The 23,246-nt window shown below is 42.0% G+C and overlaps 1 protein-coding gene across 4 annotated transcripts in view; it reads right to left on the bottom strand.

Annotated features, from left to right (window-relative positions):
* Positions 1 to 23,246, bottom strand: part of FAM189A1 (family with sequence similarity 189 member A1) — a 406,051-nt gene that overhangs the window by 358,214 nt on the left and 24,591 nt on the right. The window lies entirely within an intron of this gene.

Below are 23,246 nucleotides of genomic sequence, written 5' to 3'. Positions count from 1 at the left end.
AAACTAGAAATATGAAGTTTTACTCTGAGGTCCTACTGTAATTATGAAAAGTGGGGGCCATTAATGGTGGCTTAGGATCTTTATGGCTCCCATTAACTAGAACAATTGGTTGTAAATGGCTCTGTTTACTTGTAAGCCTTCCTGTGTTCGAGAGAGTCAGGCTGGAAAGAATGGAGATCTCACAGAACATGTGACCATGTCACCTGGTACTGGAATCCATCTTAAACCTGGTGCTTTTCCATTTAGAAGGGGTGGGCACCCAGAGAGACAAAAGATTGCCGCCCTGTGCCAAAGCTATAGAAGGGGATGGAACAGAACAGAGGGGGCTACCAGTCATGAGAAATCCCCTACTTGCCACCTGAACTGTAGCTAACAAGATCAGTAGCAGGGGAAAGGATTGGGCCCAGACTAGGAAGGAGTCTAGTCTGTGAAAGAAGCTTATTGGAACATCTCTGAGGGCAAGATTTACCTGTATTCAGTTTCTTAATGTATTAGGCTTAGACTTGCAAGTTTTGTTTTATTTTGCTTGGTAACTTACTTTGTTCCGTTATTATTTGAAACCACTTGAATCTTACTTTTTATACTTGATAAAATCACTTTTGTTTATTAACAATCTCAGAGTAAATGATTAATACCTGGGGGAGTAAACAGCTGTGCATCTCTCTCTATCAGTGTTATAGAGGCCAGACAATTCATGAGTCTACCCTGTATAAGCTTTATAATAAACGGATTTATTTGAGCATTGAATCCCATTGGGAACTGGGTGTCTGGGTACTAAGTGGTTTTCAGTTAAAGCCTGCAGCTTTGGGGGAGCAGTTCAGAGCCGGATTTGTGTTGCAGCAGACTAGCACGTCTGGCTCAACAAGGCCAGGTTCTGAAGTCGCAAGCTATCAGGGAAAATGGGCTCAGAAATAAATTTCAGCACATCGAGTGACAGTTCCAAGGGGGTCTCTCTGACCAAACCTGTCACAATATACACAGTATGAACGCTGTTTTTAAAAACTTTTATTTTAGGAACTGTTCACATGAAATGAAAGCATGTTAAAAGGAGATCTTGATTTGACGTTCCTCTCCATAAATTTTACATGTAATAATAGGAATAAAAATTGATATGCCAACACGATTACAATGATTTGGACAGGAGGTAAAGACAGACATTGTCTCAAAAGCCAAATGTTGCTTTTTAAAGCCTCTAAGTTATATTTAGACATTCCAATACCTTTTGCAACACTTTGGTCTGATCTCATCAGATTTTGCAAACTAAACAGGTCAGCACATAGATAGGAGGATTACAAGGAAAACCCCAACATGATTTAGGAAATGCTGTTGGTACTTCAGCGAGTGGTGCTCTTTGCTCCGAACCAATGTCTCAGTAGTAGTACAAAGGGGTAGTAGACTCCTGGGTGTGCTGGTTTTAGTTTAAACTAGGGCTATTAATTAAATCACAGTAACTCAAAAAAATTAATCATGATTTTAAAAATTAATTGCAATTAATAGATGTTTTAGTCACATTGTTAAATAAGAGAATCTGAATTGAAATTTCTTAAACATTTGGATGTTTTCCTACATTTTTAAATGTACTGATTTCTATTACAATACAGAATACAAAGTGTACTGTCCTCATTGCACTGTAAAAATTATAAAATAAATAGCATTTTTCAATTCACCTCATACAAGTACAGTAATGCAATCTCTATCATGAAAGTGCAACTTACATATGTATATTTTTCTTTCTTCCATAACTGCACTCAAAAACAAAACAGCACAAAACTTTAGAGCCTATAAGTCCATTCAGTCCTACTGCTTGTTCAGCCAATCGCTACGACAAACAAGTTTGTTTACATTTACGGGAGATAATACTGCCCATTTATTTACAGTCACCTGAAAGTGAGAACAGGAGTTTGTGTGACACTTTTGTAGCCAGCATTGCAAGGTATTTACGTGCCAGATGTGCTAAACATTCGTATGACTCTTCATGCTTTGGCCATCATTCCAGAGGACATGCTTCCATGCTGATGACGCTCGTTAAAATAATAATGTGTTAATTAAATTTGTGACTGAACTCCTTGGGGAAGCAATATATGCCTCATGCTCTGTTTTACCCTCATTCTACCATATATTTCATGTTATAGCAGTCTCGGATGATGATACATTCTTCATTTTAAAAGCACTTTCACTGCAGTTTGACAAAATGTAAAGAAGGTACCAACATGAGATTTCTAAGGATAGCTACAGCACTCAACCAATAGTTTAAGACTATGACTCATAATTAAAACGAATATGAGTCCGTCTGCACTGTTTTGAATCGTTATCAAGCAGAACTCGTCATCAGCATGGACGCATGTCCTCTGAAATGGTGGTTGAAGCATGAAGGGACATATGAAACTTTAGCACATCTGACACATAAATATCTTGTGATACCGGCTCCAACAGTGCCATGTGAACACCTGTTCTCACTTTCAGGAAAAAAAACTGTATATTATATTGGTATACATACGATTTAATACTGTTCACAGCTATGATGATTGTGAAGCTTGGTTGAGGTGGTGAAGTTAGAGGGTGGAAGAGAGTGGGATATTTCCCAGGACATGCCTTGCTGCTAAATGATGAACTAGCACTCGACTGAGCCCTCAAGGGTTAACACATTGTTAATGTAGCCTCTCATCAAGGCACCACAAACAGGGGGGAGGGGAGACAGCACAGCAGACAGAGACAGACACACACCTTGTGTGTGTGTGAGAGAGAGAGATGCACACTGCCCCTTTAAGTAAGCTGACCCACCCTTAAGTGCATTGTCTTTTTAAGTGAATCAGGAAGTTGAGATAGCAGCTGCTGCCCAAAGATCTCTCTATGTCCCCTCCCTGCTTTCTATGGAGAAGGGGTAAGTGGGATTCAGAAGCAGGGAGGAGGGGGACACCCTGACATTAGTCGTCGTCCCCCCATCCCATCCTGCACAGCAAGCAGGAGTCTCTCAGAGCAGCTCCAAGGCAGAGGGCAGAAGCAGCACATGGCAGTGGGGGGAGGGACAGCTGAACTGCTGACTGACAGCCTGCTGGGCGGCTGCAGCACAGGGAACTTAGGGGAGTGGGGAGCTGATAGGAGGGCTGCCGGCCCACCCTGGTTCCAAGCCCCCACCAGCTAGCTGCAAAGAGTTGCTCTTCCTGCAAGCAGTGGACAAAGCAGGCGGCTGCCAAATGACATTAGAAGGGAGCATTGCACAACTTTAAACGAGCATGTTCCCTAATTGATCAGCAACATAACAATGAAACAACATTAACCGGGACAACTTTAAGGGAGAAGTTACTGTATTCTATTGCACATCCTGACCTAAACCACTGAGTAGAATTCCAGTGAGATACTATGTTTGTTCAGAGGTGACTGTACTACAGTGGAGAGTGAAGGGATTCATATATAAATATACACAGTTCGCAAAGCATTTTGAAATACTTTAGTATATATTAATGTATTACTCCAGTCATTTTGATAACATTGCTCCACAACCCAAAGAAATGAAGCTTTGAAGAGGCTTAAATTTCAGCGCTCTTGGATAGAATCAGGGCTCTAATACCCAAACTAGATTTCCACACTCTTCTCTGGCACAGCTATACTCAGCCCCATCTGTCAAAACTACACTGTGCCCACTCATATCAGATATGCCAGGCATTGGTGCCAAATAATGATGCAAGAAGATCCCCTAGATCACAAACCTGTATAAATTTTCTGTTTAATTGAAAGTCTCCTGTTGAAGCCAAAGTGAAAAAAGTTTTTAAGAAGCCCAGTATTTTTACATTGTAGAAGAAACCACATATTGTTCAAACTTAAAAATATACATCTATTCATGGAGAACATAACATCTGATTTATTAGGCTAGGAAAATTGATTCATGATGATCATTCACGTGAATGGCTGCAGCCTAGACACAGGCTAATCACCAGAAGCAGTGTTCTTCTTCTTCTCTCAAGTCTCCCTTTACTATCTGCTGCATTTGACAGAAGAAGCACAGCTTCTGACTAGAGGAAACGGAGAGAAAACCTGAAACACTTTGAGGTTGATGAAACAGGTGACCCTAAAAGCCATGCCTTGCTCTGCCTTCAAGTGACCTTAACATGGAAATAAATCAAGTTCTGTGTGCTCCTGATCATGGAAAAGTTTATCTGTGAGAAATTCTTATTTGTATCTCAGGTCATTTCCAAAATAAACCATTATAGCTAACAAGATACAGTAAATGCCGTTTGAAAAATTAACAGAGTTCAACATACTAAATAATTCTTTGCAACAGAGGTGTCAACTATTTAAGGGAAAGTCGCTACAAGTAAAGATTTAAGAATCAATAAACATTTCATCGTTATGGTGGATGGAGAAGAGTTTCAATAAAGGCTAGACATTCGTAATATACAGCATCTGGACAGATCATTACAAATAGAGAAAGTCATCCATCAAAACCATAGAGTATTCTTTCTAGCTGGTGTGTCTCTCCAGTCAAATTTTTCAGAGCCAACAAACTAGATACAACTGCAATACATGGTATCATAAGCAAACGACACAGTAATGAGGATTGTAGTTGTAGCCATATTGATCTCAGAATATTAGAGAGACAAGATGAGTGAGGTAACTTTTTTTTTTACTGGACCATCTTCAGTTGGTGAGACAAGCTTTTGAGCCAAACAGAGCAGAACTCTGTGAGAGTCGAAAGCTTGTCTCTCTCACCAACAGAAGTTGATCCAATAAAAGATATTACCTCACCTACTCTGTCATACTGTAGTGAGGAAACAGATTTAAAATGGAAACTAAAAATGAGACTGAACATTTTTGAAGCATTATCAATCACACAAAAGCCACCATCAGGAGAACCAGAATGTATCCCGGCATTCTTTGAGAGTTGTATACTGTTACTTGGACACTGCAGCTAGATCACCAGTAATGGCTGAGGCCCTTCTTGTCTTTAGACTTCTGACCTCTCCCTGGAATTTCAAACTAAAGTTTCATTCCTACCTTTTAAAGAATTAGGCCTCTTCGCAGGAAGATGGAAAAGAATCTGTGAAGATTCAAACTGACAGCTAGTTTTTTGGATTTTCCCTAGCTTTCTTTCAAGAAGAAAATTCCCCCTTTAGATACCAGAGGCAGTTTCCACTGGCAGAGCAGTTTCAATATCAAAAGGCATCGAAGATGTCTTCTCAGGCATTGCCAAGATGGAAAACACTAAAGGACTCACCAGAAACAAAGACTCTCTCCCTCAGTGCCTTCAACCAGGGTTTGGAAGCAGACAGCAATGCAGGCAGGAACCCAGAGTCTTGCCATAGATCAGCCTTCAGATTTTTTACCCTTTCCCTAGTTAAGGATGATTTTATTTTGCTTTGCAGAATGGAATGACATTAAATCAGATTATTGTGGAGATGGAAAAAAGGCTACATGATTCAATTCCAGTTCTTACTGCCTCCCAAATCTCACTCCCTATTCCTTTTAGGGATGCCCCTCATAAGATACTGCTAAAACCTGAGGTTGCTACACTGATCATTTTTGAAACAAAATAAGTAACTCACCACAGTTATTTCCTTATACCAGAGAAATAATTACAGCCTCTTTCTCATATTAGATTTGAGGAGGTTGAACAAATCTGTTGAAACTTCAAGTTTCAATGATGACACTGGCAGCCATCAATCCTTCCCTATATTGACAAGACTGACTCCGGGCTCTAAACCTTTGAGACTGATATTTCTACCATTTAGTTAAGAAATCTCAGACAGACCATTACTAGAATGCAGTGCTCCTGTTTAGTGTGATTATTGTTCTCTCTAAGTTTTACCAAATACCTGAAAATGTAGGTGGCTCATTTATGACATCAAAATGTTCGCTTTCAATCCTTATTTGGGCAACTGGCTCATGAAGACATCTTCAGCCCACCTCAGACACACATCAGAACAACTCTTGACTCTACAGGAGTTACTGCTTTCTTTTCCAAAGGAAAATTTATGAACATTTGAAGGGTAACCTCTAGAATGAAGAATCAGCACTGTGGAATTATCACAGCATCTAGTTTTCACAGCCTGCGGTGCATGCACATCTCCATTTGCAAGACAACAAGATCTCTATACAACTGGCTGTGTAAATTACTAGCCAGGAAGAGATAATATACAGGCATGGCTGACAACGCCCTTCTTTGGTGGAAGGTGCCTTCTAATGTTTCAATGTGCATTTCATTCTGTCAGCCAAGCAAGCAACAGGGCCAGATAACTTGAGCCTGGGCTGAAAATGAAAATCTAAATGAGCTTACAGACTAAGAGTAGAGATAAGACAGAAATCTTGACTACCTTGCAATACACTAGATGGCTGAGAGATCTGATCAGCAATGAATTATTTTATTTCTTATATTAAATATGTGGTATGCACATTTTGAAAAACAGCTGCAGTGTACTACCTCAACTTCCAAGAGGAAAATATGCCACTCTCTTGTGGCACAAAACCACATCTTCTGGGCATGGTGCACTCATCAATATGCCCTCTCAATCTCTTTTCACCAGACAGGCAAAATCAGCTCTCTTCTAGATAACCTACATGACAGGTACTAAGAGCAGCATAATGCCTGTTGGTAGTAATTGGTAGGCAACAGTATCTTCAGAAAATTGACACCCCAAAGTATATTTTCTTGCTTCCAAGAGCAATAGCAAATGTCGTCTATCTATTCTTCAAGGAAGAGTTATGCTCCACACTCCATGCAATGATGCAATTCTCTATTGACTGTGGTCAAGGCATCGTATATGTCTTCCTGAAAATCTCTCTTCTTCCTCATCACAAAGATAAGCACGAAAAGGCAAATCTCAGACTTGGAGCTTCCTATCACAGCATCAGACCTTTCTGTACCTCTTCACAGTGTCTCCAGCAACTCTCAAGAGTGACAGAAAATTTACTTTCCTCCAGCTAGAGTTCTCAGAGTACATTGCCTCTCCAGATGCACACTTTCCAAGTGGCCCCCTCTCCCTGTTTCTCTCAAATCCCTAATTGATATTTTGAATAGCAGAAAGAAGCTGAAGCTTCATCTGAGCCTTCAGACCAAGGAGTGTTCAGATGAGTCAGCACAGACAGCACCATATTATCTGCTTTGTTAAAGCTTCTATGACTTGCAATGCCAACACACAAACTCTAAAATGATGGGTCTGTAGAAAGTACATAGTCAGTCGTCTCCAGGTCAGGTGACTTTTTGTATGCCATTATGATCTACTACTTTTCAAACAAACCATCCAAACAACTGCTATTTCAATCCATGGTTTATATGAAAATCAGCCACTCAACAACCAACTTGAGTTTGTTTTTGGGAAACACACATTTATGGTGGGGTTTCCAAAGAAATAGAAGAAAGTCAAGTATCAGAGGTGTAGCCATGTTAGCCTGGATCTGTAAAAGCAGCAAAGAGTCCTGTGGCACCTTATAGATTAACAGATGTATTGGAGCCTAAGCTTTCGTGGGTCAATACTCACTTTGTTGGATGCAGAAGAAAGTCAGGCACCTAAATGACCACTGACATTCCACTGGAGTTGGGTGCCTTAATTCCCTTAGGCCAGTGTTTTCCAAACTTGGGATGTTGCTTGTGTAGGGACAGCCCCTGGTGGGACAAGCTGGTTTGTTTACCTGATGCATCCACAGGTTCAGCTGATTGCGGCTCCCACTGGCCACAGTTCGCTGCTCCAGGCCACTGGCAGCTGCTGGGACCCGCAATCAGCCGAACATGGGGACGCAGCAGGTAAACAAACCAGCCCGGCCCGGCCTGGCCCACCAAGGGCTTTCTCTACACAAGAGGTATCCTAAGTTTGGGAAACACTGCCTTAAGCTCTCTGTACCCTGACTTCTACCCCGCATGCTACAAGAATATTGTTTACACATTGCATTCAATAACCAAACAGGTTGGAATATATCTTCTTATTACTATTTTAACATCAAAATAGAAGACACTATTTGGAAACCATTAAATGTTCAAAGTTGTGATGCAGTTTCTGCGATATACTTAATCAAGCCTGGCTTGATTATATTATGTCTTCTTCTTAAATTTAGAGAGTTACCTAGAAATGTTCTAAGAAAAACAAAACAAAGAGTCCTTTTCATTTTTAAGCATTTGTGAGATAAATTCTCTGAGGAGACAAAAAGAAAAAATTAGACTGAAAATATGGGCAGTGCTTAACACTGACAGATATACAAATATGGTACATCCCACACACTTGTTATAGTAATACCAATGACAGCTGTTACACCTACTACTAAGGGCAGCTCTGATCAACTGCAGACACTAGAATTACTAAAGTGCAGAAAGATCAGTGTTATCTCTCAAGTAAAAACTTGAAGTCATTTCAGGTATCAGTCTCAAACTCTCTGCACCAGCATTAAAATCTAGATATTTAAAAAAAAATCTATTTTCAATGTTATTCTGGCAGGTCTTTGTTTACTATTATTCTTAAAACAAAAGATAAATTATTTCACCGTCCACTAAGCCTAACTTAAAAGAAAAGAGAAAGGCAATTTTACAGCCTTCTTAAAAAGGCCTTAATCAATTATAATACCTAACGATGAAATTCAACCTGATATGGAGGGTTGCACAAGAGTTTCCATTATTTTTATTTCTAAGCCACTCACCACCTAACAACCTGAACACCTAACATTAAAGGGACACAATTAACATTAAACAAAACAAAAACAAAAAAACCTTATGAATTATTTTCTATCTAATATTGTTACAAACAACTTTTCAAAAATGACTGATTATTCCAGAAAAAAATTTCTAGCTTGTTTACATAGATCATTTGACCATTCTCAGTGTAGTCATTTCACTGTTTTCTGGTAGTTATGGGGGTCCCAGTTAGGCCCAACAACAACATATGAAAATATAATTCTAAAACTACAAAAATTGGCAGCCTGTCTCTAAAGGAGGTGTAAGACCTGAAGCTACCTTAAATTATTTTTTCTCTCCCTGTGTGATTAGACTTCAGGTACAGAGTGACCAATTAATGTAGTAAGCATCATAACACCCCAGATGAGAACTGTAAGGACACTATCTTCATTTTATAGATAGGAAATTTGAGGCAAAAATAGGTGATTTTTTTCTCAAGGTCACACAGGAAGTCTGAAAAAGAGTTTCTTAACAGTTTCTTAACCAGTACAGACTCCTTCCTCAATTGTTGGATTGTGGCTTTTTGGACACCGAGCAAAGCATTCTTAGACAACTCCCAATTATCATTCAAATTTTTCTGATTCAATTCTTCCTCCGAACTGATCTGGCTCACAATTGTTTTCAGCTTTGAGAAACTGGGTCTTTTGAAGTACCAGCTACATATATTTTACTAGTTTGGACTTGACCACATTTGTAATGTGCAAGTGTTACACCAATTATATTAGACCAGTAAAAACCAGCAGGATCTTATTACAGGGGACAAGACAAAGATGCCACATTTATTATGCTAACAGTTGATTCATGACTAACAACTAATATCTTAATTCTTATACACACATTATACCTAATACCCACACACACACGCAAGGTGTTCTGCAGCTGCTGCATAGTTACCAGTCCTGAAGATAGCTTAAGTTCATAGCTTGATTTTGTAGCTTGGGTTCGTAGCTTGTGGCGGCTAACTGGCCAGGAAAGCCGGGCACAAGGCCGAGCTGGATCTCTGTTGGGCAGGCACTGATGTTCTTCCATGTTGGCAGCAGAATGTTACCCAGAGTCTCTCATCTCACCCTTCTTTTTTTATAGGCTTTTAGTTTGGATTCAAAGTCTATAGGTCTTGCTGTGTCACGCTGCCTCTGGGTTTAGATTGATCACCCATCAATTGCAGGCGTGACTTTCACCCTTGAACCTGGCTTTGATCTTCCTTCTGTTGTCCTTTTCTTTTTAGGGTGGATGCTTCTTACTTTGTTTAGGGCTGTTGTCTAGGTCTTCAGCCGTTGGTATTTGAACTTTATCTCATCAGGACCGGCTGGGGCTGGAGGTTGATTCTGTCATTCATACATACCTCATTCACACATCTAAACTAAACTAATAAGATTACAGCAGGGTTTGCAAAAATGAAGGTTGGAGGAAGCTTTTACAAAACGGAGTGAGTGTTTTAAAATGGGGTTTGAATTACAATATGGAACAGAAGTTACAGTGTAGGCAAGTGTAGTGAATGGTGAACAGAAGTTACATTAATAAAGTGAACCATTAAAAACAATTTCATTTATCAGTTCTACACAAGCAGAATAAAGTCATCCTCACTTGTACCTAAATCACCATTAATTTTTTGTTCTATCAAATCTTCTTAAACTGTCAAGATGAATATAGGCCTAATACAGAATTCCCTCATGTGGGTTACCACACTCTGAGTATGGAAATTCTCATCTATAATATGAAGAAATTCCGAGGAAGTTTTAGTACTTGCAGCATGAGACCTGCAGCATACAACACTCAAAACAAAGTCCCTTGTGAACATGTGAACTTTTTTTCTCCATACATACTATCAATAAAAAGAACAGGAGTACCTGTGGCACCTTAGAGACCAACAAATTTATTTGAGCATGAGCTCAACCACAATTTCAGAGGACGTGTGTCCATGCTGATGACGAGTTCTGCTTGATAATAATCCAAAGCAGTTCAGACAGACGCATATTCACTTTCATTATCTGTGTCAGATGCCACCAGGAGAACGTTAATTTTGTTTTTTGGTGGTTTGGGTTCTGTAGTTTCCGTATCAGCGTGTTACTCTTTTAAAACTTCCAAAAGCATGCTCCATACCTCATCCCTCTCAGATTTTGGAAGGCACTTCACGTTCTTAAATTTTTACATGTTATTTTGCATATATGTGTGTGTGTGCTCTTGATACCTCAAGTTTAATCCAGATGAAAATACCTCTGTGTTTGTAATATTATTTCCTTAACATTAATATAATTTATGAAATGTGTATGTATATTAGACATATTACTCACATACTTATTAAGGAGATTTATATTTAATAACAGTCAGATTAATCCTGGACTTTACACAGGGGAAGAGGGAGCAAGGAGCCTTCCCATTCCTACAGGTGTGTGCAGTTTAGATCTTTCTTCAGTATGGCTTTGCAGCCCTGAATCTTCGGTGTAGTAAGAGTGAATAAGGAGTAAGGAAGAGACAGGGCCACCTTGCAAAATCCTACATGCTGAGGCATTTACAGATGGATTGTTGTATCTGAATTCCCACTGTGGCAGTGCAACCCTGCATTACCTGCTTTCCAAAGCAGCGTCTACTTGACACATCTAGCCCCAAATCTGAAACACCAAAGAGTTCAAGACAAATATGGTCAACGATGGCCTCCATTTATCTTCAGGATGCAGCTCAAACCTAATTCACGTTGTCATGCCTGTCCAATTCCTTGACAGATGGCTATAATTAATACCTTTGGACTTCCACAATTCTCTTGCCATGGACTTGGCATTAAAATTTGTAGGGATTTATCATCCCTATACTGATCTGGGTAGAAGAGGTGCAGCGCTGGATCGGGGTCGTGTCCGGGCTCTCAGGGAGGGTTGGTGTGGGGCTGTCTTGGAAAAGCGCCGGCAAGACGGAAGCCCGACTATAAAAAAGAAGCGAACAAGGCTATAAATCACTCTTTATATAATCAGGGATTACGTCGTTGCAATTAACCAATCAGTAATGATTAGATGCATGATAAGTGCGTGATATTTGCCCGCTGTCCAATAAGGAAAGATTCTAACATGGTTTGGTGCTGCGTGTTAAGTGTTATGTAACGTAACAAATGGCTATATAATAAAGCCGTGAATAAACGGATTTGATTCAGCCTGCAACCACATTGGTCGTGTGCTTTGTCCGGTCCGCATGAGATACCACAAATGGCGACCCCGACGTGATCCGATCCGGCAGGACCTGGTCGGTGCGCTCGAAAGGAAAAGGCGGAGGTAGCAGCCGCGGCAGGAGGTACCGAGGGGATATCGGCTCCTGGTCGTCCAAGAGAGACGTTCGTGATCTCACAAGTGAGCGGCTGCAGAAAACAGCATGGGTTCCGCTTTGTCAGCGGAGGAAAAAACGGTGCATGATTTTTTGTTATGCACTGCTGAGAAGCAGGGAGAAAAGATTCCCTCCGACGCGCTGTCCCAGTTGTTGAAGTGGGGACAAAGGCGCGGGTTTTTTATTACTCCAAATACTGTTTTGGATAAAGCCGTTTGGGAGCGTGTGGGATCTGAACTATGGGAATCTGTCTCGCATGGCGACAAAGAAGCCACATCCCTGAGCCAAATATGGTGCAAAACAAAAAGGGTTGTAGAGACACTCGCCGCAGAGGCAGAAGTGCAGGCGGCGGTTAATAATATTTTTCGGCCAAAAGAGGAGCCGCCCTGTGTGTTGCCGGTTGGCGCCCGAGAGTTCTTTGGGGGAGAAGAGACTGTAATTCCGCTAGCCCCCAGTGCGCCTGAAATCGATCCTAGCACCGGCCCGCTCCCTCAGGATCCAGATGAATCCTTGGAAAAAATGGAAGCCATCAATGCAGGGACGGTTGAATTCCAGGAGGAGATCAGAAGGCAGGGTTATCAATTGCAAGAAATGTTAAATAAATTGTCCCAGATGGTCGGGGAGGACCATCCTCCGCAATCTCGTACATTAAAAACCCTGCACGAAATATCTGAGCCGGGTTTGTCTAGTTTTCAGAGAGGGTATAAGACTAAACCGCCCGATAAAACCCCACCCTCGGGTGATGTTGTCACCCCGTCGTCGCTGCGGGCACTGGGGGTGTAATGTGGGATGTACTGAGCGGGATAACCCCTTTGTGGGCAAGCCGCTGGAACTTAACAATCCCTTTATTAATAAGCCACCAGCATATTCCTCTGATGCTGTGGGTCCGGGGTCTCCGGATCCGGTGCGGCGGTGGCATGGACTTATAAAGGAAGCCCACATAGAAGGAGAATTCTTACCTAATGCCTTCCCGGTTATTACACCGGACCCGAACAATCCTGCTAGGCGACAGTGGGCGCCATTGGACTGGAAACTTGTCCGTGAGGCACAAAAATCAATAATGTCCTACGGCATGAATAATCCATATGTACAGTCCCTCATAGAGCAGGTGTTCGTCGGACAAGCTATGTGCCCTTATGACTCGTCAAAGTTTGCTGATATGCTTCTAACACCCACTCAAAGGCTATTGTGGAAGGATAATTGGTCAAAACGTGTGGAAATGGCTCTCATACGCAATACTGATTTGTCTGAGGACAATCCGCTGCGTTATGCCACTCAGGATATGCTTATGGGAACTGGAGTTTATGCGGACCCGCAACGGCAAGCTCGTCTTGATCCTCGGATTTTACAACAGTCACAAGGACTGGCTCTAGCCGCTTTTAAGGATGTACCTCAGATGGGTAAACCGATCCCGCCATACGCAAAAATTGTCCAGGCTCCTTCTGAGCCTTATTCAATGTTTCTCGATCGACTTAGAGAAGCGATAGATCGTTCCCCTAATTTAACGGCTGAAGCAAAGACAGCTGTTGGATTTGATCTCGCTACACAAAATGCCAATGCCATTTGTCGTCGTATTTTGGCTACCCTACCAAAGACTGCTTCCCTGACAGAAATGGTGGAAGCCTGTAACAGAGCATCAGCATACGAGGAAACTAACAAAGCGGAAATACACGCAAAGGCTCACGCATCAGCACTGGCAGTGGCCCTTCGACCCTTGGTAAGGTCCAGTAAGCCTTCCCGCCCGTCGGGAGTTTGTTGTGCGTGTGGAAAGCTGGGACATATGAAAAGGGACTGCCCGAATAAAAATACATGGACGGAAACCGATAATGCGACAAAGGCTTTTGCGGGAACTTGTAACCGTTGTGACAAGTTTGGGCACCGTGCGTCCGAATGCTGATCTCGTTTCAAAAAGGATGGCACACCGCTGCAGGGAAACGGGAGACGGAGCGCTCACCGGGGGGGCGTGAAGACACAAGAGTTCCCCAGCCCCAAACCGGTTGTTTGGAATACCTTACAGGAGCCACCCGAGGAAGTGCCGGAGTGGACTTGGCCACAGCAGCAGATATAACATTGGAAAACGATAAGGTACAAATCATCCCTTCCGTAGTAAATGGCCCTCTAGGATACGGACTTAGTGCTCTCCTAATTGGCCGCTCCTCCATGTCTAAACAAGGACTCTTCGTACTGCCTGGCCTTATTGACGCTGATTACACCGGAAATATCGGAATAATGGTCCGTGCCCTTTTCCCTCTGGTTAATATTGTGGCTGGTACTCGTATTGCTCAATTAGTTCCATTTCAAAGTTCTGTCCCTAAAACTAAAACAACGGAACGTGGGCCTCATGGTTTTGGATCTACTGATTCCCCACAGATAGCTCTTGCTATGACATTAACGCAGCGCAAGCCATTGCGGGCGGTGTGCTTACAGGGCCCAGATGGCCGCCAAATACGACATGAAGCCCTCTTGGATACTGGAGCCGATGTGACTATCGTCCCAATCCAATTTTGGCCTGATTCTTGGCCCTTGCAAGATGCTACGACCTCGGTCAGGGGTATTGGGGGGACCCAACCCACTCGCATCAGTACCTACTATATTACAATCTGTGATGACGAGGACCCTGCTACAACAGCGAGGGTACGTCCTTACGTTCTCTCTGCTCCCGTCTGGCTGTTAGGTCGTGATTGCTTAAGTCAGTGGGGAATTATATTACATAACTCCCCTTTTGTTTAGCAGCCATTGAGGGGCGGCCGATCCTGCAATTGGAATGGTTAACCTCTGCTCTGGTATGGGTCGCTCAAAGGCCGCTGCCAGCTCACAAGCTCGCCCGTGTACAAGAATTGGTCCAGGAACAGCTTAAAAAGGGCCACCTTGAACCTTCCTTAAGCCCCTGGAATACCCCAATTTTTACCATTCCCAAAAAATCAGGCAAGTGGCGCCTGTTACATGATTTACGAGCAATAAATGCGGTCATAAAAGACATGGGGGCCCTTCAACCAGGCTTACCTACCCCTACGATGCTCCCTCGTAATTGGCCTCTCCTTGTAATCGATTTAAAGGATTGCTTCTTCACAATTCCACTTCATCCTAACGACAAGGACAAGTTTGCGTTCTCGGTTCCCTCTATAAACAAAGCTGAACCTGCTCAACAATATCAGTGGACAGTGCTTCCGCAGGGCATGAAAAACTCACCCACTATTTGTCAGCTTTATGTGCCTGGGCATTAAAGCCACTCCGTCGCACACACCCCGAATGGCTTATTTATCATTATATGGATGACATTCTTTTCGCGGGGGCAACCCTTAATGCTAAAACGGCAATTTTGGAAATCACTTCCGTGCTGCAATCTGCTGGCCTCACCATAGCCCCGGACAAAATTCAACAGCAAGCGCCTTATTATTATCTAGGCATGCACATTACTAACTCTATCGTACGACCACAAAAACTGACTATTAATCTCACTATTCGCAACCTGCATGATGTCCAATGCCTGGTCGGAGACTTACAGTGGGTCCGTGGACTTTGTGGCATCTCTAATGAGGATCTGGCTCCCCTTCTGCAACTTCTAAAAGGAGGCCATGATCCAGCTGAACCTTGCTCCTTGCAACCACAACATGAAGTTGCCCTCCGCACTATTGCCGATAAGATTACGCTTCGGTATTCCGGCCGCATTCTCCCGGGTTCACCTGTGTCCCTGGCGATTCTCTCCAGAGAGACCTCCCTGGAAGCACTGCTCTTTCAGTGGCTTCCGGATCTGCCTGACCCTCTCGTCGGACTCGAATGGATTTTCCCATCCTCTCAATTTTCCAAAACAGTTATCACTCGATTGGAAGCCATTGCATCACTTATTGTGACAGCCCGCGCCCGTACAGTTACAATTACAGGCGCTGATCCTGATGTTATTTATGTACCTTTTAATGCTCCTTTACTCTCCCACATTCTTGCTAATGATGTCTCTTTTGCCGTTGCTTTGTTATGTTATACTGGCCGTCTTACTAATCACTATCCCTCTCACCGCCTCCTGTCGGTGACAATTCCCTTAGAAAAGGTGGTCATGTGACAATCTTCTCCTGTTCAGGGGCTTACTGTGTTTACTGATGCCAGTGGCAAAATGGCCCGCGCCGGCCTTCTGTGGCACACGGCCGGTGCCTGGCATCATGAGTTGGTCGTGGCTGAGGGGTCTCTCCAGGTTTTGGAATTCTAGGCTATTATTCGTGCCTTTGTTCAGTGGCCCACTATTCCTCTTAATATTGTTAGCGACTCCCTTTATGCGGTTGGTGTAACGTGTCGCTTAGAGCGCTCACTCCTAAAGCAAGTGCCTAACCCTGTGTTATGGCGGGCTCTTCTCCAGCTTTGGCATTTACTTGATGCTCGCTCTTGTCCCTATTTTATTACCCATATTCGTAGTCACTCTGGTATTGTTAATGGTCTTGCACAGGGTAATGCCTTTATCGACCGGTTGGTCGGCTCGGTTCATGTCCCTAATTCCTTTGCTCAGGCCCGTCTTTCCCATGAATTTTTTCACCAATCTGCCCGTGCCCTAACCCGTCAATTCAAGCTTCCTTTAAGTACCACCTGTGCCCTTGTGGCCTCCTGTCCTAGTTGTCAACAACATATTTTACCTGCTTCCCTTGCCTCTGGCGTTAATCCCCGTGGTTTGTCTTCCTTGCAAATTTGGCAAACTGATATTACCCTTTTTCCTGAATTCAGCTCCCTTAAATATATTCACGTTACGGTGGACACCTTTTCAGGATTTTTGTGGGCTACAGCGTTAGCCAGTACCGGTTCTCGGGATGTTATTAAACATTGGCAGGCTTGTTTTGCTGTTATGGGCATCCCCGCGTCCATAAAAACGGATAATGGCGCTGGATATATTTCTCGTCGTACAGCTCGCTTTCTTTCCTTATGGGGTATCTCTCATGTTACCGGTGTCCCCGGCAATTCCACCGGCCAAGCTATCGTGGAACGTTCCCATGCCTCTTTAAAGCTTCTTTTATTAAAACAAAAAGGGGGAGTTTCCCCTGATGCTGACCCGTTAACCCGTACACCCCATGCTCGCCTTTCAAAGGCTCTATATGTGCTTAACTGGTTACAGGTAGGGACGCATAACGTCCCACCGGTCACGCAACATATTACTGGTGCCACAGGGCAAGAACACTTGCTGCCTCGCCCGCAGGTTCGATGGTTTGATTATACACATCAGAAATGGCAAGGTCCTGTAGAGTTATTAACATGGGGGAGGGGCTATGCCTGTGTTTCTACTACTACAGGTCCCAGATGGATCCCCGCAAAGTGAGTTCGACCGTGGCTCACCCAAGGACGTGCTGAGCAATCACACGACCCCAATATAGAAGCGGCAAACGACGATACCATCCCGGATCTACGTTTCCTCTTTCCTGACTTTAATTAGAAACTTTGTAATCATTAATTAAGTTGTAAGATGTAGATAGTATACGTTATGCAGTTTTGCAAAATCGAGCAGCTATTGATTTATTTATTTATTTATTTATTTTGCTGCTGGCGCAAGGACGTGGCTGTGAGGATTTTGAAGGTATGTTGTATAAACTCATCGGATCACTCACATTCTATACATGCATTGTTGCAGCCACTACAGGATAATGTGCATAAACTTACCCAGGGATAGAATCCTCCTTGGGATTGGCTTAATAGTTTTGGTTAACCAACTTGGCTTACTTCACTGTTACACACTAAATTGTATCTATTAATAATTATATTGCTTTTTCTTATTTTTGCTCCTTGTTTTGTTTATATATTATGACAAAGCCTTATGCGTATTGCCACAGCCTTGTTTGAAAAGAAAGGGGGAGGTGTAGGGATTTATCATCCCTATACTGATCTGGGTAGAAGAGGTGCAGCGCTGGATCGGGGTCGTGTCCGGGCTCTCAGGGAGGGTTGGCGTGGGGCTGTCTTGGAAAAGCGCCGGCAAGACGGAAGCCCGACTATAAAAAAGAAGCGAACAAGGCTATAAATCACTCTTTATATAATCAGGGATTACGTCGTTGCAATTAACCAATCAGTAATGATTAGATGCATGATAAGTGCGTGATATTTGCCCGCTGTCCAATAAGGAAAGATTCTAACATGGTTTGGTGCTGCGTGTTAAGTGTTATGTAACGTAACAAATGGCTATATAATAAAGCCGTGAATAAACGGATTTGATTCAGCCTGCAACCACATTGGTCGTGTGCTTTGTCCGGTCCGCATGAGATACCACAAAAATTCAGCCCTGGCTGTGGAAGTTTAAAAAAATTAGAGGAATTTCTAAATATAGACAAATGGTTAAAAGGATGCAGTTGGCATTTAAAAAATGACAAAAGCCAACTCTGTTCTCTGGCAGCTACATGAGCTGGTGTTGCTAAGCTCCTGCTGTTGCCCAGACAATCATACATCACCAGGTAATTCATGCAGGCCAGTGGTGTCCTAAGAACATAGAGTTTAATACTCAAAATGCATTTTTAACCAATACATCTCAAATTTACTAACTTAAACCTATTTAAAGTGCTATTACTCTGCTTCTTGCTGACCAAATTATGTCAAAAATGGGGAAAACTAACTGTGCTGTGTGTTATTTTAGTTTAGGCGCCATGTTAGTTTTACTTCCTGTGATAATTTAGGATTGCTTGTTTTTCTGCTACGAATGTAACTATGTAGATTCCATTTTAACTCAATCTACTCCTTTTGTTTTCATTTTTTATATTTACCATACAGGCTCCTTTGTCAAATATGTGCCTCAACTGGAGTCATAAGCCAGTTTTGAATTCTTTTATCAAAGGTAGATGCTGGAGAATTCTCATGGTGTCCACGAATTTTTGTTCTGTCCATGACTTTTACTAAAAATATCTGTGACTGACACATAGCCTTAGCTATGAGTGATCCTTCTCTGCCCCCCCATACTCAAGTTACTTACAAAAGTCTGTTTACTCTTCAGACTACATGTGACCCTACAACTCATGTCAATTTTTCTCATATTATTTTAGTGTACTAAGTTTCAATGATTCAGGAATATTTTTCTTCTGTGTTCTGTATTCGTGGTAGAAAGATCCCCAAACACCAGGGTTTGGGCTTTTATTCACATTTCTTGCTCTCCTAAACTGATTTATTGCATCATTTTCTTATTTCTTTCTACCACTAATAATGGTCTACTATTTTTGCATTTTTCTCACACTAGGAAACCAGACAGTTTCTTTGCTGCCAGCCACCTTAACGGACTGACCACTATTTACAAACTGATAAGGCCAGAATACCCAAACTGCAAACCAAAACCTATTAAAGATTGAAGGCCTGGTCCTGCCAAGTGCTGAGACTCTTCTGTAGGAGGAGTTTAGTACCTTTCAGTTTCAAGCCCTATGTCACCCTATTCATGATTTCTGGTATTCACTGGTATGACTTTATTGATCACATACTGTCACAAGATGGGACCTCAGCTACTATGAAACACAGGAGTCACAGGCTCATCTACTGTCTGGAGCAGAGTACTGGGTGTGACGATGTATCCCATAATGCTTTATGGGAATATGACATAACTGGAATATGTTTTATGCTACCTGTGTCATGTAATATATCTCTGTAAAGGTTATGGTCTACTGAATCTATTCATCCTATTTGTACATATATATCATTTTTGTACTTGAAGTTATGAATATTGGATGTATACTTGCTTGATTTCTAAGTAAGCTTTGTAAGGCATTTGGTCAGCTTCTTTAGAAGGGAATTTGCAAAGTTAAGTGCCCAATCAAGAAGCACTTAAGGAACAACGGGTTTTGGAATGCTCCAATCCACATAAGAAGTCTACTTGAGGACATTCAAGGTAGCAGCCATTGTTCACGTGCTACCTGTAGTTCTGAGTCATGCATGGTCATGTGGCTTCCCCAAGTGACTCCAAAACTCCATCTTGGAGCTGGATTTGCATAGGAGAGAGTCTCCACCCACAAGAGAAAGACTATTTAAACCCCTGGGAGACCCTCCATTTGATCTCCAGCTGGCTAAAGAGAGAGCCACTCCACCCCCAAGGATACCTGAAAGGAACTGGAACAAAAGACAGTAACTACAGGGAGTGTGAATGATTGCTGGACCCAGGCTAGAAGGAAACTAGTCTATAAAAGGAAGCTTACTGGTGAGATTTTTATCTGTACTCAGTTGTATTACTGTATTAAGACTTAGATTTGCATGTTTTATTTTATTTTACTTGGTAATTCACTTTGTTCTGTCTGTTACTACTTGGAATCACTTAAATCCTACTTTCTGTATTTAATAAAATCACTTTTTACTTATTAATTATGTATTAATATTGGGGGAGGGGCAAAAAGCTGTGCATCTCTCTCTATCAGTGTTATAGAGGGCAAACAATATATGAGTTTACCCTGTATAAGTGTTTTACAGGGTAAAACAGATTTATTTGGGGTTAGACCTCACTGGGAGTTAGGCATCTGAGGGTTAAAGATAACACTTCTGTAAGTTGCTTTCAGTCAAGCCTACAGCTGTTAGGTGACATGATTCAGACCTGGGTCTGGGTTTGCAGCAGGCTAGCGAGTCTAGCTCAAACCAGGCAGGGCACTGAAGTCCTAAGCTGACAGGGCAGGAAAGCAGGGGCAGAAGTAGTCTTGGCACATCAGGTGGCAGATCCCAAGGCGGGCTCTGTGATCTAACCGTTACACTGGGTACCAGAACTTATGGGCTCTTGTCCACAATGACTTGCTGAGAGACCTTGGTCAAATCTCCTAACTTCCATATGTCTTACATCAGTAAAATCAGAGAAGACCAAAATTTGACAACTTAATATTGAGGTGATTTAAAAAAAAATTTAAAATCTTCAACAAGTGAAGGGAAAATATAGAAAAACACTGTTTGTTAACGGGTGTTTTAAAAAGAAAAAAAACCCAACAAACCTTTTTGGCTTCTGTCTACAACATAAAAGCAGAAAAAATTCAAACAATTAAAAAATCTTTTGCAGATCACCTTTAAATTATATGAACTGTATCTACAATAACTCATAGTAATACCTGAAAAATGTTCCTAAAGCATTATATTAAGTTGTAATATATACACAATGTTATACATTAATATTCTATTATTAAAATATCCATTCTGCTACCATAGAAAGACCACAGTAGCATTTACTGATTGTATTTTCTGCTGTGTTGTACTTATTTTCTGACAAGAGCTTATTCAGTGCCTCTTGCAAGTCAGCCTATTAATTTTGACGGTTGATGCAACAGGAGACAAGAAAAATTATTTTGACCTCTGAACAATCTATCACGTAATATCCATAAGCACATCTGTGGCAAATTCTAACAAAAAGAAGCATTATTTTGAAGGGTTTATTATTTCCTTTAATACTGTGATGTTTTGTTTGTTGTTTCATGTTACTTGGACTGAATCACTAATGGGACAATTCCTAAGAGGGTAAGTGACAATGATGGTGGCTAATAAAAAAAAAATTGGCATTTGCCACTGTTAAATGTCAGCTTGACTTAAGGACTGTATGATAAATGGCTATATTTACAATGGAAGGTTTATATTTGGTTTTTTAAATTCCACAGGTATTATAAACTGCAAAACCACAGACAGATTTTAATGCTATTACTAACTAACTCTCAATTACCACACAATTCCCAGAGCTCTGCTACGGGCCACTAGGAGCTAAACTGAAATAATCAAACTCATTGCAGATATGGTATTTTGTACTTATGTTTCACAGCTATTTAAGAAAATAAATTTTGGTGGAACTGGCTCATGAACCTTGTGAAACTAAGAGACAAATTAGTCACTAACACATTTGCTCTGATTCTCACCCATTTGTAAAATGCTTGATATTTCATTTTATGATTGTCTAAAATTATCTATTGCTTCTCAGGTCTTGAAATAAAGAGGAGATAATCACTGTATCTCCCAAAGAAAGTGGAGATAGGCAGATGAGAAGTGCTTCCTTTTAAGAATTTATCTGGAAATTTACTAGCTGTTTATTTTCATCTCCCTGCAATTGTGTTATTTCAAAAGGCCAATGAAGAGAGTCAATATTTCTTCTACTTAGGTGATACGATATGTGTTTTAACAGAAATGGAGCATCTTGGAAACGTTAAGAGTGTAAAAATTAGCAACAGAACACTGCATTTCACAAACGACATTACCAAAAAGTATCTGTGTGAGAAGGCAACTCAGGGTATGCCTACATCTACAATTTTGCAGCGCTGGTTGTTACAGCTGTATTAGTACAGCTGTATAGGCCAGCGCTGCAGAGGGGCCACACTTACAGCAACCAGCGCTGGAAGTGGTGTTAGATGTGGCCACACTGCAGCGCTGTTGGGCGGCTTCAAGGGGGGTTCGGGGAACGCGAGAGCAAACCGGGGAAGGAGACCAGCTTCCCCGCGGTTTGCTCTCGCGTTCCCCGAACCCCCCTGCAAACCGCAGGGAAGGAGACCTGCTTGCTCTGGGGTTCGGGGGAACGCGAGAGCAAACCGCAGGGAAGGAGACCTGCTTGCTCGGGGGTTCGGGGAACGCGAGAGCAAACCGCACGGAAGGAGACCTGCTTGCACTGGGGTTCGGGGAACGCGAGAGCAAACCGGGGAAGGAGACCTGCTTGATTACCAGAGAGGCTTCCTCAGGTATGCTGGGATACCTGCTTATTCCACGGAGGTCAAGAAAAGCGCTGGTAAGTGTCTACACTTGATTACCAGCGCTGGATCACCAGCGCTGGATCCTCTACACCCGAGACAAAACGGGAGTACGGCCAGCGCTGCAAACAGGGAGTTGCAGCGCTGGTGATGCCCTGCAGATGTGTACACCTCCTAAGTTGCAGCGCTGTAACCCCCTCACCAGCGCTGCAACTTTGTGATGTAGACAAGCCCTAAGAGAATTTCATACAATAGTTACAATTTTACTTTCTTGAACATCTCATTTTTGTGAGGTCCTCAGATATGAGAAAAGATAGAGAGTCCCCAGCTGATATATTTCATAACAGTTCAATTGGGAGAAAAATATAGATAGTAAGCTCATTTTTAAATTCTTGTTACTAGAAATATTTTTCAGTCATCTTCAACTGATTTCTACAAAAAATATTCTATTCTTCCTACTTCTCCAAAAGCTTTATTATATTTTACACCAGAGAACCACTTACATCCAAAAGGACTTGCTGATTAATATAATTATTGTGCATTATCATTATTCTACTTGTTGTTTATTGGGCATCTGATAGAAATAAAATTATAGTGATTGTTGATTGATATGCTTTATTTTAAGAGAGCAGAACACTTCACCATGCACCATATTATTT

Source organism: Gopherus evgoodei, chromosome 10, assembly GCF_007399415.2.
Source record: "Gopherus evgoodei ecotype Sinaloan lineage chromosome 10, rGopEvg1_v1.p, whole genome shotgun sequence".
In the NCBI taxonomy this organism is placed as follows: Eukaryota; Metazoa; Chordata; order Testudines; family Testudinidae; genus Gopherus; species Gopherus evgoodei.
This window is presented reverse-complemented; position numbering and strand designations above follow the sequence as displayed.